This window comes from Chinchilla lanigera, unplaced genomic scaffold (genome assembly GCF_000276665.1).
Source record: "Chinchilla lanigera isolate Chin_1 unplaced genomic scaffold, ChiLan1.0 scaffold00014, whole genome shotgun sequence".
Lineage (NCBI taxonomy): Eukaryota > Metazoa > Chordata > Mammalia > Rodentia > Chinchillidae > Chinchilla > Chinchilla lanigera.
The window spans coordinates 6,297,010-6,312,821 of record NW_004955415.1 but is presented as its reverse complement, the minus strand read 5'-3'; the positions used below and the strand labels follow the sequence as shown (position 1 = coordinate 6,312,821).

Below are 15,812 nucleotides of genomic sequence, written 5' to 3'. Positions count from 1 at the left end.
TGGAGCTTTGCTTCATTTATAGGGCATACATAGGTGACGTCATCTGCTGTGGAATTTAGGTTGTTGAACAAGATCTCTGAAGTTTACCCTGGGATCGCTACTATTGAGCCCTGCCCTGTCTTTCAAAACCTAGAGGTTTTTAATAAGGAAAGAAAAGCTCTCTTGGTTTTTCTAATGTACTGTATATCTATAAAGCCTAATGTACTGTTTATCTATAAAGAACAAGCAAGTGGACTTTCCAGTGTCAGCATGGATAATTAGATGGATATGAGGCAGAGTTACTATTCAGCCTTGAGCAACAACCACAGATCAGATTGAAAATGTGCCTCCTCTCCTCCCTATGACTGGCTTCTTTTCTCATGTGCTAGGATAAACCCATCACCCTTCCACATACTGTGCTTTCCTTTGCTTCTGTTCTGTCTGGGTCATCTTCCCTATTATTTCCCCTTGGAGGGTTTCTGCTTGTTCCTTGGACTGAGGTTTAGTGGAGCCTTCACGACAAGTTTTAGCCCTACTCCAGACAGGGTTTATTCCTTCCTCATCTGCAGTACAGAATCCTTGACCCCAGTGTTTGAAAGCTAGACATTTTAGTAAATGTCTTTTTCAGCCTGAGGATGGATCTACCTGTCTTATCTATCTATAAGAATTATCAATAAAGGTAAATACACAACTATATATTTATGGTGTACAACATGATGTACTAAAATGTGTATACACAGTTAATGACTAAATCAAGCCAATTAATGTATGTGTTGCCTCACATGCAATTAATCAGTGGTGGGATACATTTAAAATCTACTGTTAGTAATTTTCAGACATATGATACATTGTTATTAACCATAGTCAATCACCATGTTGGACAATAGATCCTCTGAATTTATTCCCCCTGTCAGTGATATTTTTATATTCTTCAGCCAATATGTCTCCAGTCCTTCCTCCTAGCCCTTGGTAACTGTCATTCTACTCTCTGCTTTTGTGAGTTCACCAAATTTAGATTTCTGTACAAGTAAAATCATATGGTATTTGGCCTTCTGAATTTAGCATATTTTACTAACATAAGGTCCTCCACGTTAATCCATGTTATCACCAATAACAGACTTACTTTCTTTTCAAGGTTGAATAGTAGTCCACTGTGTTTATGAACCAAACCTCTTTATTCCATCCATCTGTTGATGAAGACTTAGGTTGCATTCTAGCCTGCAGATCTCTTGCGAGAAGAGTATTTTATTGTTTCTGAACCTCAAGGAGTCAAATGATTGGCACTGGTTTCAGCTTTCATTTCACTTCTTTTGGAGACTTGTCTGATTCTTCCAAGTAAAAACAAATGGCCCTTGGATGTGTAAATTAGGTACTCATTTAAGTGTCTCCACCAAGAGTCTGTAGGCTTGTTAGAAGAAAGACTATATTTTTAGAGTTGAATATTTATTCTTCTAGACTTATAACAAATAGAGAGAGATATGTGGGGAGAGGGGAAGGGGAGGGAAGGAGACAGAAATGAAGGAAGGAAAAGAAAAAGAAGAAAAGCTTGGGAGCTGAGTCCAGTCTTTCCCCTCCACTGCAAGGATCCACTTGCAATGGTCCCTATAGCTATACTTTACCATGAACTCATTTTAATAAAGTCTGCTTTACCATATTTCAAAAGGGAAAGGAAAAATAACTAATTGGATTAAATAATTTGCATTTGATGGAACAAAATGTTAGCATGGAGATCCTGTCTTGTACTACAGACACAACATGCCCTTCCTTTTGGATATAAGCACTCAGGGGTCTAAAACTTGGCTCAAATCTAGATGACACCAGTTATCCTGGGGAAGCTGTATGTTCAGTTAATCGGGATGAGGACTTACAAGGACTAAAACATATGCTGGATGTCAGCAGGCCATTTTGTGAATAGGAAAATTAATGAACATGTGGAAAAAGAAGACCTGTTCAGTGTCTCAGAGCCAAGGTTAGGACAAAGCCTATTCCCCAATAGTTGGACTTTTGCTCTTTGTTGAAAGCAATCAGGGAGCTATACTTGCTAGACCTCTCCAATCCATTTCTTCAAAAAGACTCTGGTTATCTGTCCTCTGTACCAAAAGTTGTCAGCCACATTAGGAAACTTTCAGCAATTTGGATTTGTTTCACCAGGGCCAGTTGAGCACTGCGCTTGCCCATTGGATTATAGGAGCAACAACATTCAAGTGTCTCTAAGAATCATATTGCAGATTCTGTTATATAGCTGGGGTTGCCTAGAAAGGATAATACCTGATTATATTTCAGGTGGGGGCATGTTTTTCCAACTCATTACAGGAACACTACACAGAGCAGCAAAAGCTTTGCAGCTTAGGACAAAATTCTGCTGGTTTCCTGAGCCATTTGTATAGCCATACAAATTCCTGATTCAGCAAATGCTTTCGGTGGTCAGGTGTCAAAATAGGGGTCAAGTGTCAAAATAGCATTACCCTGAGCATCAGGATAACTACCTTCACTTTGTGTAAGAACCACTAATTCAGTGAGTGAGTCTGGTAAAACGACTATAGGTAATGAGCCTCCATTTTCATTGCCTGATGTTCTTGTCCCCTTGCTTGGTTTGTCCTTGCTAGCCTCAGTTCTTGGCCCAAATGTCTATTTTTTGAGTGAACTGTTCTGTGATCCATAACCTAACTCAGATTCCTCTATTATACTCTTTTACAAACTCTGTATCATTTCTTCTTAGTTCTTGAAGATTTTTTCCTTTAATATTTTAATGTGTCTTTGCCCAAGAGTTACCAAAATCCAAGACGGAAGGATTTTGTTCAGGGAAACAGCTTTGTTTTTTAGTCTTGTATTTAGAAAATATCCAAGCAATGTGCATTGAAGAAATGAATTACTGAATATTTTTGAGAAGAGAACCCTAGACTCCTCTAATGGTTCTATCTGCTAATGTTTGTAAGTCTGTCAAATTGTGGCTGCTACTCCAAGCCTCAATGTCTTCACCTGTAAAGTTGGGACTTACAGTAATACAATTTCTTGCCTGTCTATCTACTCTAACAATGATGAAATACCTGATAATCTGTAAATAACCTTTCCTATGTGCCATGTTCATAACAATTAAGGAGCTGTGGTTTATCTTTTACAGGTGAAAAATGAATTTCACTTTTCTTGGGATTATGAAAGGAGATTGTATTCAGTCTGGGAAGAGAACGCTGAGAGCCTTCTTCCAGAACAGCACTCTAATATATAAAGAGTTATGTAAATGAAAATATTGCTTTAATTTATGTGGATATATTCATCCTTAATTGAAACTCGTTAATTGTTTTTCCCCAATTGCAATTCGGTTTGCATCTTCATGGAGAGATTTCAGTGTAGGTACTAGTAGTTAAAAGGAGAGGCTTTGAGGTCTTACAAAACTAAATTTGAGTTTTATATCAACCACTTGCAAACTGTGCTAAATCTGTGAGCTTAAAACATTTCCTGATTTTTCAGTACCCTGGATCCAATGTCTATAACATAGGAGTAATAATAACTCTTGTGGTTTTTATGTAGACTGGATGAGAAAATATGTACAAACAGCACAGTGTCTTTTACATAATGATAGACATATTGTTCTTCTATTCTATTCTGTGTAGTCTATTCTATTCTGTGTAGTCTTCTCTATTCTAATTGATCTATTCCACTCTAAGCTGGGTTGGCCTCAAGAAGGGAGTGACGCCCATGCAAATAGCATTACAACTAAAAATAACAATCACAAAACAATTTGCCTACTCTAGGCAGGTGCCAAACTAGATACAGCATATTAACAAAGCTACTGGGAGTCTACCATTATTATCCTCATTTTAGGTAATGAACTTCAAGCTTGGAAAATTTGTCTATGGTTACCAAACATGTATGAGCCAGAGTAGGAAACTGGACCCAAGAAGATATGAAGCCAAAGTTTCTGCTCTTAACTAATGCTTTGTTGCCCTGGCAAGTAATGGGTGCTACTGGCAAACTGCCTGGGTGACAAAGCAGCCCTGTAGTCCCAGGCTGTTTGTCCACATCTGTATCTCTCATTTTCTCATGGGCCTCTCAATTTCCCATTGGCCTCTGAATGGCATTCTGGTCCACTCTATTCATCTATTTTAGTGCAGTTTATTGTACCAAACATGCAGGATACACTCCTCCTTGTTTAACTCTTGCCAGAAAGTGAACTAGGAAAAATGTTGCAGGATAAAATATAGACTTCATTAAATTTGAATTGCATATAAACAATGAGTAATTTTCAGTGTAAGCACCTCCCAAATACATCATAATATATACTTAAAAATTTTTGTTGTTGAGTTGAAATTTTTAGTTTTTGTTTGGCTATTCTTTTATCAGCTGAAGTTTAAATTTAACTGGGCATCCTGTCATTTTATTTGCAGAATCTGACAACTTTACCCACAGAGTCTGCGTAAATGTTTTCTTATATGAGAAGGGAACTGAGGGAGTCAAAGATATGATTAAAGATTAGTATTTGAGAAGTTCAATTCATAAACAGAAATTGCACGTTATTAAAAGACTCTAGTTCCTCTTCGGCATGACGTCTGGAATGTCTCGTGCTGGATCGTCCCTAGTGAAGAAATCTTTCAATATGTTTGTCCTTTGTGTGCCTTATGAAGAAACCACAAGCTTCTCTCCTACCTTGGTTCATTCCAGCTGAAGTTTGGACCAGCCCTGAGAGAATACACCATGCGTTCTGACAGGAATGCCATTCCTATGATGCTCGTCTGCGAAGGAGTGGCTGTATTCCGTCACCTTAAGACCTCTCTGTGTGTAGTTTGTCACTTAGCCAAATCTTACACTTCAGGTCTTCTTTTATCAGTGACCATTTATTGAGCTTGTGCTCCTTACCAGGAACTCTGATAGACACTGTGAACAAGAAAATAATGCCAGTCCCTGACCTGTCCTTCATCAAGCATGCAAACCTGTGAACTTTAAATATAAAAAATGTTAATGAAGATGTGAACAGATTCCTATAGGAGACAATAGGGAGTGGTTAACATTGCCTGGAGGACAGGGTCAGGGAGGTTTCATATACTTGGGCCTTGGAAGGTAATTGTGTAGGTGTTTGCTATGCAAGCAGGTGTGCAGAAGATGCTTCAGGTAGGAGCAATGACATTGGCAAAAGTGCAGAAGTGTGAAAGAGCATCACATATCTCCAGGAATGAACTGTCAAATCCTGAGTGTTCACCTTAGAAGTAAAAATTAAAGTGAGGAAACTGAATCTTAAAATTTGCTTTCATAAGTGTTTAAGTTAGGAAAAGAAAATAGAAGAAAAAGACAGAGAAGGAACAGAATATATTTTGGGATGGGTAGTAAAACAAAATTTAGTAAGTATTGAAACCCATTGTCAGCAATTTGTCTCAGTTCTTACTTCTCTAATCAGAATTTCAGGTGAAGACATACCAGTCCATTCAACTACCTGTTAAAAATGTAAGTTTTCTCTAACTCTCTCTTAACACATAACCAGTTTTCTAGTGAAATCCTTTCAATTCTTCTCTCAAATGTTCTTGAAAGTTATCAACTTGCCGGCTGTGGTGGTGCATACCTGTAACTCCAGCACTCAGAGTCTAAGGCAGGTGGATCATCACAAGTTTGAGGCCAACCTGGGTTACATAGGGAGACTCTGTCTTTAAAAACAAATTTAAAAAGTTGTCAACTTAACTTATGCAATAATTATCATAGATAGGAACTTTATCCGGGCCACTGTAACAGCAGCTTAGTCTTCCTAATTTTTCTCTCCACATTTCAAGTTATTCTCCACGTGGCAGCCATTTTTATTTTTCTAAAGCTGCCATTTTCTATCTCTAGTTATTCCCATGGTTCTGTACTGCTATGGCTAAGGCTTTTCATATTTATTAACAGTCACTGTCTGCAGCTTTGTCTCAGGAATAGTATAACATAATTATTTGAGCACAGGGCAAATGAGGTGCATGTGTTTCTGACAAGTCCAGGAAGCTGCACCTAGCTGTTTGGATCCAGACCCCTATGCTGTGTTGGTGTCTCTGTCATAGCTGTACAATAGTTCAAAATCTTGTCCGTTACTGAGTACTTTATTTGACCATTTCCTAGTATTCTCTGTAAGGAAAGGCAGTGTCTAGGCAGGAGAAAGATAGGGTTTGTTAAAAATTAATAGGGAAACTTAATAAAAGCAGTTTCTGCCTCCACGGGTAGACTTGACAGAGAAATTAGAAAGACAAAGGAGACAGAGAACTGGACTGAGAGAGGACCAGGTAATACAATTCCAATTGTGAGAACAATTTATTAAGAAGAGTTAACAAAAAGCAAGGAAGCCAGAAACATTAAAGACCAGGGAAATCAGCTACCTTCATCCATCTGATAAAATACAAAGGAGAAAAGGGGCAGCCACCTGAGGACTCTTATTTAGTATGTAATACATGCATACTTACCTGAGCACTCAGACACACACATGTATGCACATGTATGTATGTTCTCACTTTTACATGTTATATTATTGCACCAGATACACACAGGTTCTCTTTACCTAATCATTAAGTATAAACTAACCTTCCTTAGCTCCTGTCCATCTTATCCATCACAAAGGGACAGGAAGAAACCAAAACGCTAGAAAGAAGGTAGGCAGAGGTGCCCAGGTTAGGATCAAAGGTAGCCAGAGAGCCAATCAGATGGTGACAACTTCCAGGTGCCCACATGAGAGATAAGAAAATCACTAGTCCTAAATAGAAGGTACCAGGGATGAGAGCTCCTGGGTATTCACCTCTGAGGCCCTTTACTCCCCCAGGGTAACTATTTGTCTTCTTCTCTTCTTTTTCCAAATAGACATTTTCTCTTGTTTTACACTGTTCTGTAATGAGCAGAAACTGGCAGTTTATGATCCTGGTAGTTGTGTGTTCCAGACAAGGAGTGGTGCATACATTCCAGCCTGCCGCAGCAGTCTCTAAACTTCAGTCCTCCATCTTCAATAAGAAGATAAGTGGTGTGTCAATGTCATAAAGATTTTATGAGTGGAAATGAGATTATGCTATAAAGAGTTCACCACCATGTGTTTCTAGTTAATGCTGACTCTGCATTGTAACCTCCCACTGCCATGACATTTCCCATATTACCTCACCAGACACACTTCTAAACCTTTGCTTGTTCTATCATCCTGTTTGTTCTGCTTGCAGTTCTGCCGCCATCAATTCATTGTTCAAATATTGCACCTCTCAGGAAGACATCATGACCACATCACTGATCTAATCCATGGCGGACTTAATCACTTCTCCGTGGGCTCACTCCGCACACACCTCTATTATCCCATGCATTGTACTGAATCATAAGTTATTGTTTATATAATTGCCGCCTCTGCTAAGCTTCAACCTTCTCAGTACTGAGTCATAGCTGATTTATCCTCAAATACCTTTGGCTTACAATTGTGATTGGCAAAAAGAGAGTGTTGAATAAATGCAAGGAGTGTTCCTTGGGGATTTTATTAAGAGTCTGAATGAACAATTGGGGTCAGTGGTGGAGCCGATTCTAGAGTCTTCCTGAAAAAGGAGCCAAAGCACAAGACAAGGACCTAGTGTGAACAGGGAAAACAGTTAAGAGTTTAATGGATTTTGTTTGCTAGCAGCTGGAACTATGGCTAGGGGTGGAGGCAGCATTGCATAACTGATACTTCGCTATGCCTCACTTGGACACATGGGATGGAAAGAAAGGTGTGTGTGTGTGTACATGTGTGTGTGTCTCTCTCTATATGCATTCTTTATATATATATATCTCAGTATATATATATTGGACTAAAAGTACACAAAAAGTATAAGAAACAGAAGAAATATACTTAACAGCACTGAAGATTTTAATATAAGAATATTAATAAATACATTAAATTGATACAACCTAAAAACAAAACACAATCTAAAAACTGAAATCCCTTTTAAATGTAAAAAGAAAATATGCCATATATACAAAATGGAATATCATTCACTCACAAAGAAGGATGAAATCGTGTTATTTGCAACAAAGTAGATGGAAGACACATTAAGTAAAATGAGTCAGATATGAAAAGATACATGTCGCTTTTTTTCTCAAGTACAGAAGCTAAAATAAATGGGAGGGGAAATAAGGGTGGGAAGAGGGAGAAGGGAAAAGGAAAAAAAGAGAGAATGAAAGGAAAAATTAGAAATAAAACTTTCATAAAGAAGGGAAGTAGTCTTGAAGGAGGGAAGGAAAATGAGAAAAAGCAGAAGAATCAAGATATGTACAGCTACAAATTCCCTTTGATGAATGTGATGATTATATAAATCAAAAGAGTACCAATGAAGTTAATTAAAAATGCATAAATAAATAAATAACTCAAGGGAAAGAGAAAAAGAGTTAAGGGAAGGGAGAGTAAAAGACAAGATAGATTTGATTGAAGCATAATGTGTGTTTGTATGAAAATGTCACTGTAGGATCTTTAAATGTATACAATTGATATGTGTTAATAATATGTGCTTTAAAAAGTAAACGTACATATTTACTTATTTATATATATTTTAGTTACATCAATACATGGCAAATAAATAAATAAGGATAAGACTAAATGATTGCAGAAAGATAGTTATGCTGTGACTGTATTTATCTCTAACAATATCCCTTGTTCTGAAAACTATTGATCCTGATATAAAAATAAACAGTCCAGGTTTTTTATGGTGTGTGTTTGAGGCTGTATCTTGCTGCAATCATTTAGTCTTACAATGTTTTCAAGGTTCTTCTGTGTTGCACTATGTACCAGAACTTCATTCCTTTTCATTGCTGAGTAATGTTTCAATGTGTTGGCATACTGTATCTCACTTACTCATTTATAAGTTGATAACCATTTGGATTCTTTCCATTACTTGGATATTATTGAAAACACTGCTAAGAATATCCTTGTATGAAGGCTTGTATGAATGTATGTTTTCATTTTTCCCCAACGTACCTGTAGGAATGGAATTGTTGGTTCATATGATAACTCATTTTAATCTTATAAAGACTGTCAGGTTCTTGTAAAACAGCTACACCATTTTGAATTCCCTCTAGCAATTTGTGAGGGTTCTCATTTTTCTACACTGTAATCTGTACTTTTAATTGTGTCTTTTTAAATTTGAACTATTCTGATTGGTATGAAGTAATGGATAATTTTGATTCTGATTTACATTTTCTTAGTGGCTAGTGATACTAATCACATTTCTTTTCACTTGCTGGTCCAATCTTTATTTTTAAGCCAATAGTATGCCAATAACAACATTCGAAAAAGAAATAACACAACAAGAAAATTATGAAACACTATTCTTCAGAAATATAGAAGTAAAAATCTCAAATCTCAAGTCAATTAAGTAAGGTTTATGTCTGAAATGAAAGGCTCATTCAACATTTCAAAATCAATAAACATCAGATTAAAGGAAAAAAGTCTCGAAGAAAATATACACATAAGATAGTTAAGATGTTTACACTACTAATTTCTATTAGTTCATTGAAAGGAACAGTTTATGCTTATTTTGTTTGATCAATTTTGCATGTCTATATCTTGTAATCTGAGTAACTACTTTGACGATGACAATACTCAATATAATAACCATTGGTAATTTCTTATTATCTTCTTTGGAAATTCTGTATTATTGTTTCTATTGTTTTCTCCTCTTTAAAATAAGAAAGGGAAAAAAGTCTTAATACTTACAAAAACATTTGACAAAGCTTAAATTTATTTTCTCTTCATTTATGTTTAACCTATAATAGTAGGTACACATAAATAAAATCTGCCCCAGGGGGCTGGGGATTTAGTTCAGCGGCACAGCACCTGCCTGGTAAGCGCAAGTCGTGAGTTCGATTCCCAGTACCAGAAAAAAAAAAATCAAGAAACAAACAACAACAACAACAAAAGAATCTGCTCCAAAGAGCATACATTAAGAAAATAAGAACTTTTACAAATATTTTAATACTAAATTTATTGAGGCATAATGAGCTTAATACAAGTTACCTTTGACCCCTACAATTATGAGAAGTGCTCAGAGTGGAGGTCATTAGCTTCTAGACATTGATTAGTATGACAAGTTGCTGAAGTGTATATACACTTTTTGGTGGATGATATGCAGCTCTTAGCAAACTAAGAATATAGGAGACACACTCCACCTTGATATGGAATGTCTATAAAACACTTCTAATAACATCGGGCTTAGTATTGGAGGATGAAAGCTTTCCTCCTATGATCAAAAATGACACAGGTGTTTTTTCTATCATTGCTTCTTTTTGACATGGCCCTGAAGGCTCTCACAGTACAAGAAAACAGAATCAAGGGGATTGGAAAGGGGAAGATGTAAAGCAATCTCTATTTGCAGACACTGTGACTGGCTATGTGGAAAGAAAGAATTGACAAAAATGCCACTAAAACTAAAAAAGTGTATTTAGCAAAGTTGCAAAATACAAGCTTAACAGATGAAAAGCAATTCTGTGTCTATGTTCTGCACTCACAGTACAACTGGAAGATGAAATTCAACTGAATTCTTTCTAATGCTTCTAAATCACAAAACATTTATGTATATAACTAACAAAACTATACAAATTATAAATGCTTAAAACTATGCTGTTTTGCTCAAAGTGACCCAAATAAATGAAATTTATTTTGCTCATGTATTAGAAGTTGATTCTTTCCAAAATGTTCTATTGATTCAACTTCATTCTGGTCACAATTTTAATCTGATTTTCTTTTAGAAACTGACAAAGTGAGTTTAGGAGTAGAATTGCTAGGTCATATAGTAACTCATCTTTCATTCCATTTAAATAGGAAGAGAGAGGTGTAGAATATCCAATTCAATCTTCCAAAACAAAGCAAAAACTGCCAAAACAAAAACAAAGTCAGAAGAGTCTTCCTAGGTGATACCAAGAAGTCTATCTGGGTGCAGTCAGTGGTGGACGCTTGTAATTCCAGCAGTCAGTAGGCGGAGGTAAGAGGAGCAGCAGAAATTCAAGGGCAGCCAAGACTCAATAGTGAGTGGAACACCAGCCTGAACTACATAGTGAGACCCTGTCCACACCCCAAAAAAGCAATAACAAAAATCCCAAAGACTTCATAAACTTCATTATAGAGTAATACATCAGAGAAAGAATAGGTATGTTGGTAAAATAAAATGGAATCCAGGACCACATTCATAACCACATGGGCAATTCACTTTCAGTGAAAGGGAACAAGAACCCAATAGAGAAAAGATATTCTTTTTATTATATTTTATTTTTTTTATTTTAAAGAATAAAAGAAGGATAACATAATAATAGGGGAGACTTAGCAAATTACAGACAAAATGATAGGAAATTATCAATGGTTATCGTTTTACATATTATTATCTACAAAATAGTTTCTCAGGAAAACAAATAGACAAATAATAGTGAGTTAGAGACAAAAGAGGTAGGAGATTATCAAGAGTTGTTGTGCTATACTTTGGTATCTTCAAAGTGGCTTCTAAAGAAAATCAATAGAGCTATACATGAGTGACCTATTGAAAAATCATTAACTATTCTCAATGGTTGTTGTAGGAAACACATAATAATAAACATACATTATGAAATAGGATAGGAACATTACAAACTTAACACAGTTATGGATAGATTAGTAGGAAAATATCAATGGCTGCTGTAATACGTGGTGGTATCTTCAACGTGGTTTCTCAGGAAGACAGAGATATGCAAGAAGGATCTAATAAGTAGTTACAGCCTAAGGGTTGTCAAAAATAGCATATTACCTCCTCACCAGTGACTCCTTTCACTGAGGTATGATGGCTGGAAGGAAGGCCAGGATTGAAAAGAAGGACCGAGAGACTTGCACCTGTGTCTAGCAACAGGCTGTTTTCTTGTTCCTCCATAGTCATGATTACACAGGACTCCTCGATGGAGATGATGGTCTGGCCAGAGGGAGAAGGCAGAGCATGCCCCAAGCCCTCTCATTTCTGTTGGAGTAACTGGTAGCATGGGTCTGAGCTCTGGGGCCTTCACCTCAGAGGGCAGACCGATCTTCAGTGGTCTCCTTTGCATCCAGGGCATGGCCCATGGGGCCTCTTAGGGCAGTTCCTCTTGAGGTGGCCTGGCTTTTAACAATGGTAGCAGATGAATGCAGTTGTCGAGTTCTTCTTGGAGCCCTGGGAAGATATTCTTTTTAACACATGATGTGAAACATTTGGATATTCACATGCAAAATGAAGAAGAGCAAAAAACAAATCTTGAACTATCCCTTGAACATTGCATAAAAATTAGCCATAACTGAATCATACATCTAAATATAAAAATTTTCAGCTCTAAAATGTTTGGAAGAAAATTATAGAGAAAATTCTTTCTATTATTAGGTTAGACAAACATTTGATACATATGACACCAAAGACATAATACACAAACATAAAGACACTGCTTTGAAAAAGGCATAGAAAAACCAAAGATGGGAAAAATTCACATATCTGAGAAGGTATTTGTAGCTGGAATATACACTTATTTTCAAAATTAAATAGAAATACAACCTAATTTTCAGAAGACAGCAAAGTTTGGAACAGATACTCCATCAAGGTAGAAATGTAGATAACAAATATATGAAAGTACTCTACACCCTTCTCTATAAGGAGAATAAAAGTTAAAGTCATAATGAAATATCTTAACCCATCTATCAGAAAGGATAAAATTAGAAGAAATAAATAACATAAAACAATAGCAGTCAGAGAAACTGAAACCCTCAGAATTGGTGAAAACGTAAAATAGCAAAACAACTGGAAGTGTCTTATAAAATGTAGCATATATTTGAATTGTACAACCCAGCAATCTCATTCTTGGGCAAACACCCAAGTGAAATCAATACTTACATTCTCATAGCAACCACACTTTTATATTTATACTGAATTTGCTGTTAGTAGCCCCCAAATGAAAAGAATCCAGAGGTCCCCTAACTAGTGAATGGCAAAATCAAACAACCAACCATGATAATCTGTGTAATAAAATACTGCTCAGCACCATTAAGAATGGACTATTGACACATGCAACTGTGTGAATGATCATCACATTCCTCTAAATGATAGGACCCAGATCCAAAATGTTGCATACTGTACAATTCTAACTTCACTTTCCTGATATTCTGAAAAAATGTGAAATTAGAGTGCGAACAGGAAAGAGATTAGTAGTTGTTAAGTGATGAGCTGGAAGAAAGGGGATGAGGGAAGTTTTTGAAGGGACAATTGTTTTTAAAGCAAAAATATAGTTATTGATATAAACTTTTGTATGTTTGATAAGACTTACCAAAATGTCACAGTTAAAGGAGAATTTTAAACTGTGTATAAAACATACCTTAATATTTTACTGTGTGTAAATTAGAACCTAATAAAGGGAAAGGAAAAATGTGCACAGCAGTCTTATGGATGGTGGTGGTGGTGGGAGTGGTTAGAAAACAGAGCAGATAGGGGCTTCTGTTTGCATGCCGGTTACACAGCTGACTGAATGATCTTGAATACTTCTTTTGGCCTCTCCTGTGCCCAAATTTTTGCATTTCCAAAAAGAAGGCTGAATGAGGTAATGACTACACACTGTGATAAAGAAAATTTTCTCTTCTCTCTCCTCTCCTCTCCCCTCTTCCCCTCGTCCTCCCATCCTCTCTTCTTCTCATTCCCTCGCCCCCACCATGGTATTGGAGACAAAGGCCTTTGTCCTGAGCTACATTCTTAGCCCTAATTTATATATACATTTAACTATATATTCTATGTGTTTAACTATTTATTTTGCTAAATCACCTAGGCTGGCCTTGAACTTGTGATCTTCCTGCCTCAGCCTCCCTGAGTTCTGGGATGACAAGCATGGGTTACCACACCTGGTTAAGAGGTGATTTATTTTTTAAATTTATTTTTACTAATGTATATTTGTGATACACCATAGCTGTATTTGTTTTGGAGAATGGTACATGCGTATAGTGTATCTAAATCATGTTCAATTCCATCACATCCCCTCCCTCCATTCTGCTCTGCCTTTACCCGATTCCCTTCCCATCTCCAACAAGTCTGCCTTTTAGCTACCCACTCTCTCTTTTATTTTACTCCTTTATTTAGTGTCTTACATTGCTTTCTGTCCCTTCAGTCTTTGAGTGCAGTTACTTTCTCTGAGGTTTGGCTGGGCGCGTGCCCTGACAGAGACCAGCATAGCAATGAGGTGAGCGGTGGATGACGCCAGCCAGCACTTCTGTTCATCCCCTGCGTCCTTCACCAGGCTGTTTACACTGAGTAATGCAGAACCTGAGCATGAATTTAAAGTACAAAGCAAAACAAAACAAACTCCAAATATGTTTCTTTTACATCAGGCACTCTGTTTCCTCTGTCTGTCTCAATGCAATAGCTCAAAAGAATTTAGGAAGACTAGGTTCCAATCTTCAGGCCCATTCTCATGTGGGAACTCATACAATCCTCATTATTGCCTCACCCTGAAATGTAGGTCAGGTGAGGGTAATTATCCCTATTCTATAAATTATTAAAAGGAAAAACATCTAACAACAACAATGGCAAAATAAACTAAGGTGTGAACATTTTTTTTCACCAATGTCAATCTACTATTAAAAGAGTTAGGACTTTACTCATTTCCATCTGACGCTAAAACTAGTAATAAGAGTACATTGAACTAGTTCTAGTCTGAAATATGAGAGCCTGGTCACTGTTCAAGTGTTTATTTAGCATTTCTTCTTTACTTAGGTATTGCGGGGAGCTAATCCACAAGGCACCAGGAACCATGCTATTTGTGGGACTCAATGGGAGGCTAGACAGCCTGATCCACACTGCCAGGGAACCTGAGATTTCACAGAGGAGGAAAGAAAATTCATCAAGGAATTGCAGTTCAAGGTCATCACTACTGCAGTAGAAGGTTACTGGTACATAAAGAAAGGCTCAAGAAATCTTCCCACAGGAGAGGTTTACTGTGCTCAAATCTAAAAGATAAGTTTGAGCTAGACAGAGATTTGCAGGTAAGGAGACACAAGTAGATGGCAAATCTCAGGACTTTAAAGTGTAGTATCACCAAGTAGAATGCACAAAGGCTACTCTGTGCCTGAGATATGTGAATCTTGTGACTGCAACAACTCCATGCGGCAGACCCACTGCCATCCTGGCATCAGGAGGTATGGGACTACCCGGTCTGAGGTTGTTGAGGTGGACTTCATTGAGGTCAAGCCAACAACTAGAAATCAAAAGGACCTGCTAGTCCTGATTTGCACCTACTCAGGTTGGCTGGAGGCTGCCCGACTAGGACTGAAACTTTGAGAGAGGTAACTAAGGCCTTTTGTTGAGTTGATCATCTCCTGATATGGACTTCCCATGACTGCTGGGTCAGATAATGGGCTGGCATTTGTGGGTAAAGTAGTCCAGGAGCTGGTCTTGGCTCTAGGGGAAATTCCACATGGCTTCCTGGCCCTAGAGCTCTGGGCAGGTAGACAGATAGAATCACACCTTGAAGTCCACCTCATCTAAGCTTTGCCAGGAGACAGGTACTATTTGCACCACTGTACTGCCTATGGCCCTCCTCCTGTCCTGATGCACACCATACCAAGATGGTCTCATGCTCTTTGAGATAATGATTGGACAGCCTTCTCCATTGATGTCTGTAATAAAAGCACTTCAAGGAGCTGGCTCAATCGACCTCTGTTGCCAACTGAAGGAACTTCAGTGGGTCATCGAGAAGCTATGGCAAACCATCCTAGCACATCACCCAACCCTTTTGCACACACCCTTGCATCCTTTCCAGCCTGGGGACTAAGTTTTGGTTAGGGGATGGATGGATGAGCCTATGCAGCCTAAGTGGAGGGTGCCTATGAAGTCATACTAACCACCCCCTCTTAAAGTTTCAGG

General features: G+C 37.6%; 1 long non-coding RNA gene across 1 annotated transcript in view; it reads left to right on the top strand.

The window, feature by feature from the left end:
• Nucleotides 1–5,578: 5,578 nt before the first annotated feature.
• LOC102009937 overlaps nt 5,579–15,812 on the top strand; it is a 15,940-nt gene continuing 5,706 nt past the window's right edge. Inside the window, exons 1-3 of the long non-coding RNA XR_001233263.1 lie at nt 5,579–6,940; nt 13,723–13,806; nt 14,664–15,232. This is a non-coding gene — a long non-coding RNA (uncharacterized LOC102009937). The remainder of the gene's footprint in view (nt 6,941–13,722; nt 13,807–14,663; nt 15,233–15,812) is intronic.